Source organism: Callospermophilus lateralis, unplaced genomic scaffold (assembly GCF_048772815.1).
Source record: "Callospermophilus lateralis isolate mCalLat2 unplaced genomic scaffold, mCalLat2.hap1 Scaffold_52, whole genome shotgun sequence".
Taxonomy (NCBI): Eukaryota; Metazoa; Chordata; class Mammalia; order Rodentia; family Sciuridae; genus Callospermophilus; species Callospermophilus lateralis.
In genome coordinates this window covers 1,726,993-1,736,260 of record NW_027514454.1, presented here as the reverse complement: position 1 = coordinate 1,736,260, position 9,268 = coordinate 1,726,993, and positions in this window count along the sequence as shown.

The following is a 9,268-nucleotide window of genomic DNA, read 5'->3' as shown; positions in this document are numbered from 1 at the left end:
ATTGCTAAACTAACAACTTTGTAGATTTGGGATTGGTGTTAAGAAAGATGATCATATAATTAATTAATTAAAGTTTACTTTTGGAGTCTTTAAAATACCAGGAATCTATGAATTGTTTTTTTTCCTAGAATAAATGAAATTAGATTATGGATGAAATAAATTGTGGTAGCAAGTATGTTCGATGCACAGGTTTGTAAAAATTAGAAAAAAAATAGTTTCACGTGAAGAAATTATAAATTATTTAAACTAATTTTCATTTTTTATATTACTTTAATACAGTCTTATCTTCCAGAATACTATACCATAGCCATATGGATTTTCAGATTTGCAGAATTAAAACCTATGCTCCTCACCAATATTTTACATTCACTGTTTAAAAGTCCTCTTACACTTCTTAAAAACCTGTGAATGCCTCATTGTTATATTCCATCTGTAACTATCACGTACTTATTGTTCATTTTAAGTCTGCCTGGAAATAATTACTTTCCTTGCAGATGCTCATTTTAATAAATTATCTTTCCTAAACATATTATGAAGAAAGCTAGTATGGTACTAATTAAATGTACTGTGATGTGACTATTCCAAATTCCCACTGTTTTTGTCATTCAGTTTGCTTTGAAACTAATGGAGAAATTTTAAGCATTTTAAAATTTTAAATAAAAATGATCAATGTTTTATATAATAATTTATATGGCAGTATCAATAAATTAACTAATCTGGAATGTTACCATAGTATATAGAGTTGGTTTCCTGACTTTATAAATATGTGCTTTTGTAACTCTTTGTGACTTCTCACACATGGGTGGTTAAAACACCAAATTAATCATATATTTGTGAAATTTAAATAAACTAAAGCAGTAGCTAAGGGACTGTTGTTTTTTTAGCTACTGCTTCATTTGTGACTTATAAAATTTAATATTAATATGTAAATTTCATTGTAATAATTATTATTAATTGATGCAAATCAGAAGACTGGTGAAAATTTTGTATATTTGTAAGAAATTTTTATAATAACAAAACACTTTTAGAGTAAAAAAAATAAATGTTCCTAAAAATAAAATTGATATTATCAAAATAACAATTGCTATTTTTTCTTATAAAGCAAAATAGTATTTGTGGTAGCTATTTTTAGTATTATGTCAGATCAACACTACTTATTAAGCACCTGCTTATTTGGTGGTATGCTGATTGATAATGGAGAGTTTTATCAATATTAAAAGTTTGGTCAGTTGGGAAACTTGTTAGAAAAAAGAAAGTTACAATATTCACTGTTACTTCCCCCAAAATGATCAATTTAGGTTGTTTTAACTTGAAGGGAACCTATATTTTGTGTCAGACTAGTAACAAATACCTGAATCAGATTCATCAATGCTCTAATCAGTTCAAACAACTTAGTACAATTCATTGTGTGGCATTTAAAGTTTATCCATTTAGTGAGAAGGCAGTAAAATAGAGCTTCAGTTCTACTCTAGAATTTGACTTCTTTAAGAGTAAGCTTGGCATATTTGATCATGGTAGTAAAAACACTAGATTGACTCCTAAATTATTTTTTAACATTCTCACAGAATCGAATATTGATTTGCTTGAATGACAATTTGGAGGATTCTAAAGACTAAAAAGTTGAATCATAGTAATTTGTAATATTGACAAGAAAGGTAACTTGCTCTAGGCAAAATCATGAAGACAAGGTTTACTCTGCACACACGTTCACCTCTATATGTAACAAATCTCCTGTTACTTTTACATTCCCTATATGCTCAGCAAACTCTCCTTACACAAAATTTGAAAGGAGTACATCATCAACAGCCATAGTTAAAGGATCAATAAGTTGTTGGGAATATTTTGAGTAGATTTTTCTTGCCTACTTTGTTTAAGATTGGCTACTGTAAATCAACAGAAAGTTAAGAAGGTAGATGTATGTGTGTGTACATGTATCTACTTAGTCTGGCTTATGGACATGGTTGAACATATCCACTACTCTTACATTATAAATGCTTTCATATATATCATTAAATCATGGAAATATTTTTGACAATTAATGATAAATTTACCAAAGGTTTCATCAAAAATATTGTTTCATTTAAATGACTTTTAAGGATATTAATGACAATTGACTATCAATATAATGGGTAAAGGTACTACATGAAAAAAAAAGTTTGTGTCAAATTACATGAGATTGGAAGTTTAGGAAATGTTAAATAATCAAAGCTAACACTGAGGAATTAAATAGTATGCTTAATTTATGAATAAGTCCACTGAGAAAGTATTCAAACAGCAAAATGGAAGCTCAGTTGTTGAGCTCATGGTTAACAAGCCTGAGATTCCAGGTCCGATCCCTAACACTAAAAAATTTCAAAAAATAAAAGGAAAGTTAAAAATGCCTTTATATGACAACCCCCCCTCCAAAAAAAAAACAGATTATTTAATGTAATTTTACACTAAGATTACAGATCTTTTCATTTAGGGAAAATGTTTTATTTATATTATCAGCACAGATTCTTTGCCCTTTTGATAATTTCTGAGTGAAGGGAATGACTTTTCAGGGGGTTTATTCCCTGATATGTTATTCCTTTACTTATAATATAATCATTTGTAGAAAAGCATTTATCATTCAAGAATATATGTGATATGAAATAAATTTATAAAATTCAATATCTTTCAGTAATATTTGGTGTTTAAGTGTAGGTTGTAGTTGTATATTATTGAGTTTACTTTCACCACTAATGAGGAACTCTTACCAACTACTGATACCTTCTCATATGGTCCAGTAATGAACAATAGCATAGAATTGTTAGATTACAGGTGTAACCTGTATTCAAAGCAGATTTACTGTAAAGGATGGACTATTATAAAGGACACAAGATAATTAACTTTTTGAAACCATATTTTCACTCATTGGTAAGATAAGTTAAACAGTGTCAAATAATAATATTCAAGTATGTAAGTATATTAGGTATAACAAAAATGAATACATTTAAAAGTGATCAGAAACTATAGAAGTCTTTATAAAGACGGGAAAATAGTACTTATGTTAAAGAGTTAAGTTGATGTGGTGTATTTTATGGAGAGAGTATGCATTAAATGTTTTTTTAAATATTTGGAGACATTATAGAGAAAATAATAGATTATTCTTCAATGAGAAAATTGACTGAGATGAAGTTATGATAAAAGTATATTTTAAATGTCTGGTTTGTAATAGAGCTCAAAACATGATGATTGAAAATGGAATTGCCATATATCTCTGTGCAGTACGTTAGGTATCTTAATGACAGGTAGTAAAGTGAGTAAAATAGTAGAAGAGGAAAATTCTCTATATCTCTTCCAGCACTTTTATTATACCATAAATTAAATATTTTAAATATTTTTATAGTAGCTTCCAATAATGAGTGATCTCACATTCTATTGCTTCACTTATACCTTGATGTTTTTTTATGATTTTTATAATATCCAAATTATAGTTGCCTGTGAGTAAAATGGTTATAAGCCATACTGGCTATTGTACTTCAATTGGACATAACTTTTTCATGTTCATATATGACTATATTGCCAATGAAATCCCACATCATGTACAACCACAAGAATGGGATCCTAATGAGAAGAAGTTATATTAGTGTATGTATAATATGTCAAAATACACTCTACTGTCATGTATATCTAAAGAGAACAAATAAATAATAGTAGCATAAGATATTAAAATTATTAAATGTTTCTGGATATTCGTCCTTCACTGTCATTTTTCAGTCATAAATAATCATGAAATAAAGTGATTCTTTCCTGCATACTACATTAATGAGTGTGTGCTTCATGGAAATTTTCATTTAATAGCAAAAATATTGAGAATCTTATTAGTACATCTTTGGCTTATATATTAAAAAATATGGCTACTAAGTGTATACTTTTCAATCCAATAAGAAATGAAAATCTGCACATTATATTCTTTATGTGGTGTAATTTTCTATGAGCAAGTAAAATGTGCATGTCATTTTCTTAGGTAATGTATTTAACTTATAGGTAAATCTTCTAAGAGAGTATTCAAGCTGCAAAATGTGAAGCTGAAGCAATAATTCAAATAAAAATTACTGTTTTCAAATATGTTTTCAGAATAGATATTCAGATCTAATTATCTAGAAAAAGGTCTCAAATCTATATTTCAATTTCAGTTTTATGAAAACATAAAAATTAAAAAATCTTGGAAGACTTTGGGATTAATGATGTGTTCTCTTCTGGTCCTAGGCAACCATGATGAACAGATTAGTGAAATAGAGGGGACTAGAATTCTGAGAAAATATGAGCTTATTATCTTAATATATTGATAATTTAGAAAGAGAATGCCTTATAACTCATGTTTTGACCTTTGATTTTAAGGAATACACATAAAATAAAAATAAACTTGAAATTCTGAAAGATAAATCCTCTTCTGAGTAAGAAGGGATTCTCTAATAAAAAATGATAATGAGTTTTTAAAGGTTTGACAATAATAAAGGACACAAGACAATTCTTTTAGCTTTTTGAAATATTATTTTTGCTTATTGATAAAGTAAGTAAATAATGTGGAATAATAATATATAAGTAATTATGTATATTAAGTATGGCAGAAAATGAATATATTTAAAAGTGAAATAAAGAAACTAAAATGTTGCACAAAAGTTTGTAGTGGTTGATTTTCAAAAGATATCACGTGTGAAATACATGAGGACGCATAACCAAAAATGAGTTCAGAATGAGGATCTAAACCAAGAGTGTGATAGAAAAATTAAAGCCAAGAATAAACTAAGGGGTGGGTGCTGATAATAATTCTAAGAATGCACTTCTCTCTTATTTTCTGAGTGTGTGTGCGCATGTATGTATGTGTGTGTGTGTATATACATATATATTTGCATATATACACATAAATGCATATATAAAGTTTACAAATATATGCATAAATGGAAATATATGCCCAAATGCACATATTGCACATATATGTACATACAGAGGAGAACAATGATTTCAGTGTATATAAACAAAGATAATAGATTTTTTTTTGTTTAGAGTAGATAAAAAATGTTAAAAGCAAACAAAAGCAAAAACAAAATCTTATTAAAGTGTGTTTTTTTACAGCCTTTTCCCTCCTGATGAGAATAATCCCAAAGTTGGCAAAGAAAAAATTTGAAGTGGGAGCTAAATATTGAAACCCAAGGCAGATCAAGAGATAAGCTGCCTGTTTTCAAGTTTGAACATCATTGCCCAGGAAATTTATTAGTTACTACAGTGATAACTTTTGCAATTATTAAAAAAGATGCCAAAAAACAAGAAGTTACACTTTCCTTAAAAAGTGAAATAGTTCTGAAAACTGCATCTCTGTGAACTTAATGATTCTGAGCAAAATTTCAGCAATTAGAGAACACTTTAGTTTTTGAACTAAATGTATTTAGATTTTCATCAAAAGTGATCATTAATATTTAAATGGAAAACTACTGATACATGTGATATTTTTATCATTTCTAAAGTAATAGATCAGAATGATATGAGTAGGATATCTATTGATTTAGGATGGTGTTCAATAATCTCTGGTTGTTTTTCAGAGCCATATCCTTTTACATACACATCACACAGATAAAAGGGAAATATATGCTTATTGTTTGTGCTCAATTTATGGTATCTAATTTCGAGCACCACACAGAGCCACAAGGTAAAATTGCTATCTTTTAAAATCTTATAAGGTTAATTTTTTCCTATTTTACAGAAGTAGGAACTGAGTTTCAAAGAGGTGAAATAGCCTTCCTCTTCATACCTGGAAGCTAGTAATTGCAGAACTGGCTTTTAAGCTCAGGCCTGTAGGAATGGTCAGCTGTATCTCTTATGAAGACCAAAGGCAATGCAGATCAAATTTGGGAAATCACAAAGTTGGGAAGCTCTGATAAGACACTGGATGATGAAATCCAGATCTGGAAAGTGTGGAATCATGGGTTAAAAGAAATATGACAAAATTCTCTTTAAATTAATATTGTCTTAAAAACTTCAATGTCAAAATGAACATGTTCTGAGTGGTAAATAATTTTTAATCAGTAAATGATGTAATAAATACCATAAAGTTTGACTGTGGGCCATTACCAAGTATGGTGCTAAAAAACAATATTTTATCATATTAATGGATGTATTGGGAAGGTGACAGAAAGAATTACACTGTCTCATTGGTTAGAGGTAATTGAATATAGTATTTTCAGTATTAATCCTGGTGCCATATTCTAAAGGGAACTGGAAAATATTGAATGAAGTATGCCATGGGTATATAAAACAGTGCTCTCCCTCCCACAGCATATACAATAATTTGCAAATGTTGCTTCATTTATACACCATTATTATATGGTACAATTTTTCTATGACAAACCAGAAAAATCTCAAAGAATTTTGGCCCATAAGGAATTGAGTGTTCATGTTTCATAAGTGCAGCCATATGACATAAATGCATGTAGATGACACATTGGTTTCTGAACTACATTTTTATACATGAAAAATATCTACTTTATAAGTTACCCAAGACTATGATTTTTAACAACAATGTAGAAGTGTTTATATTAACAATTTTAGTGTATGGTTTTATATTCACACTGGTTACTGCTGTTAAAATGTATATTTTTCTAAAAATGCATATTTTTCAAATCTTACTACTGTGCTATTTACCAAATGTTTTACTCTAATGTACATAAATGTTGGAAAGTTTCCCTTCAGGAGAATTTTAAGTGTACATAAGCTTTTGGATCATCAGCTTATCTTCTATAATCTGAGATATTATTTAATGTATATGTATTTTTTTTGTGCTTGAAATCTGCCGGTATCTTATTTTCATGACTCAGCTATTTAGATCTCATCCCAATTCTTTTCAATTGATATTTTGTAATAAAGAAAATAAAGTACATAAATGCAAATATAATATACACTTATACATTTACGTATATAAAACATCTATGTATATATTTTGTATGTATATGTATGTATGTATATGTGTATATATATATATAAAAACTGTAAAGAGAGAGATCACATAATATGTTATAACAGATTATTAGGTCTAAACCTAATAATTGTATTTTGGACTCTAAGCCTCTGAGACAAAGTGCCTACAGTCTTATTCAGAGTTTTTAAAAATAGGAAATGCAACATTGGATCATGTAAATAATGTTTTGTCAGAAATGTCAAAAATAAACATTTTTCAAAATTTTTCCTGTTGAAAGAGGGTGGATATCTTTAATGAAGAAGTGATTCTTGTCAACCTCAGTCTTTTCTTCAGGTTATTTCACACACATCAATTTTCAAAGAAAATATAGACAGCTTCAGGTGATGGGACAAGTTATCCAATTTCAGTTTTAGTAATGAAAGTATCTTAGGATGCAATGTGACTTCTTTGGCTCACATTTGCTTTTATAATTCTCTGGTAAACATCTGACTTCCCTACAACCCTCAGAAGTCCTTCCTGAAGTATTTTCCAAAACTTGATATATGCCAATAGCTGGTGTTTGGAAACAAACTCTCAAAAGATTATGTGAAAGTTAGAGTTCATTTCATGAAGTCTGTCTAGGGTTTCATAGTTTATGTAACACAGTTGTGCAAATTTATCACTGAAGTTCAGGAAAAAGTGTTATTTGAAAATTCTGAGAAACATGTAAAATAGTATACGGTTAGTGAGTCAACAAAAGAGAATGAAAAAAAAATCAGGAAAAGAGAATCTTAAGTGTCTGGCAAGTAATCTCCAAATCAAGGTAAAGATAAGTTTAAATAGTTGTGCTAGTATTTTCCTATGAGTTTCAGATTCAGATGTGCCATAACATATTAATATTTACTGTCTTCTTAAAGGATAATGATTTCTCTACCTAACATTATAGTAACTTGGTACAAAGAAAATACACACAGCTAAGATGTGAAGAAAGGAACAAAATTTCTTAATTTTTCAAATGAGTTTCTAATTTAATTGATTTGGATAGAATGAAAAAAAAAATTAAAAATTCTAATCTTTTTTGAAATATATCATACCAGTAAATCCAAGGACTGTATTTCAGGATAGATGGAAGAACAGAAAGATTTTCCCATTTCTTCTTACTATCAGAAGTCTAGTTTTCATATGTACACATGTATACACACATATATAGGCTATACAAACTGGATTTGAATTTTTCCACAAACACATGTGAAGTACCCTGTATTTCTCTTCATAATGAATCTTTCATCTTTATTGTTTATCTAGAAATACGAAGGATGAGACAAGCTCAGGATATTCTGAGAACATTAGGTTTTCAGGATATACTAGGATGTGGGTGTCGTAAGTTGTTTGAAGGAAATGGCAGACACAACTGTCCAGTCCCTACTAGTAAAAATTGAGACATTTGTTTACTATTTGAGTGCAAATACCACAAAATCATCCATTAGGACCCTTCAAGATTATTCCACAGCATAATAGTATGCTTTATTGAACAATTAAACCAGCTGTTTCCAGAAGGCATAGCTTATTATCTGAGAACTACATAGCAGAGAAGAGAAAGCATAACTTGTGAGAAACAATCTCCATACAAGAGACAGAGCATTGTCTGATTATCAGAAGAGCAGATCTCTCATTCTGGCTTTGTTAAGAAATAGCTAACTGAGTATAGAAATATCAGCTAATTTCTGTGGTTCTCACTTTTATCCTTATAAGATAACCATTTAAACTCCCCAAAAATTATATGATACATTACAATAATTTCAGTCACACAAATTTTAATACAAAACATATAAAATCAATTTCAAATATTTTCTGTATATACTGAAAATATCTTTTTGAATGAACTATTGGCCTTCTTTCTCTCTTTTTTTTCTATTAAATGCAGGGGCCCAATGTTATCTGAAAATATTGGGTTTAACTGTTCTTTTTAAAATTTTTTATAAAAGGGAAACTAGAAAAAGACTTTATCCCACAGAAAATTTATTTATAATAAATGTTCAATTAAATGTTTAAACAATGATAAAGGTTCCCTTTCATATAAATAATTAGGGGAAAGATATTTTAAAGTTTTTTTTTTCCCATAGCCCTACTTACAAATAAAAAATAATGTTGTAAAGACACCCCTTCTATGTGAACGTATTCACTGAAGATGCACAGAAGTAAATGAAAACCTAAATTCATAAGAAAAATAAAACAGATTATAATTATAGCCAACTGCATATTCATAGAGATACTTAATAAAAATCTATCTGATACAAGAAATAATCACTTCTTGAATAAGTACATATAGTTGGCAACTATTTTTCAAGAATT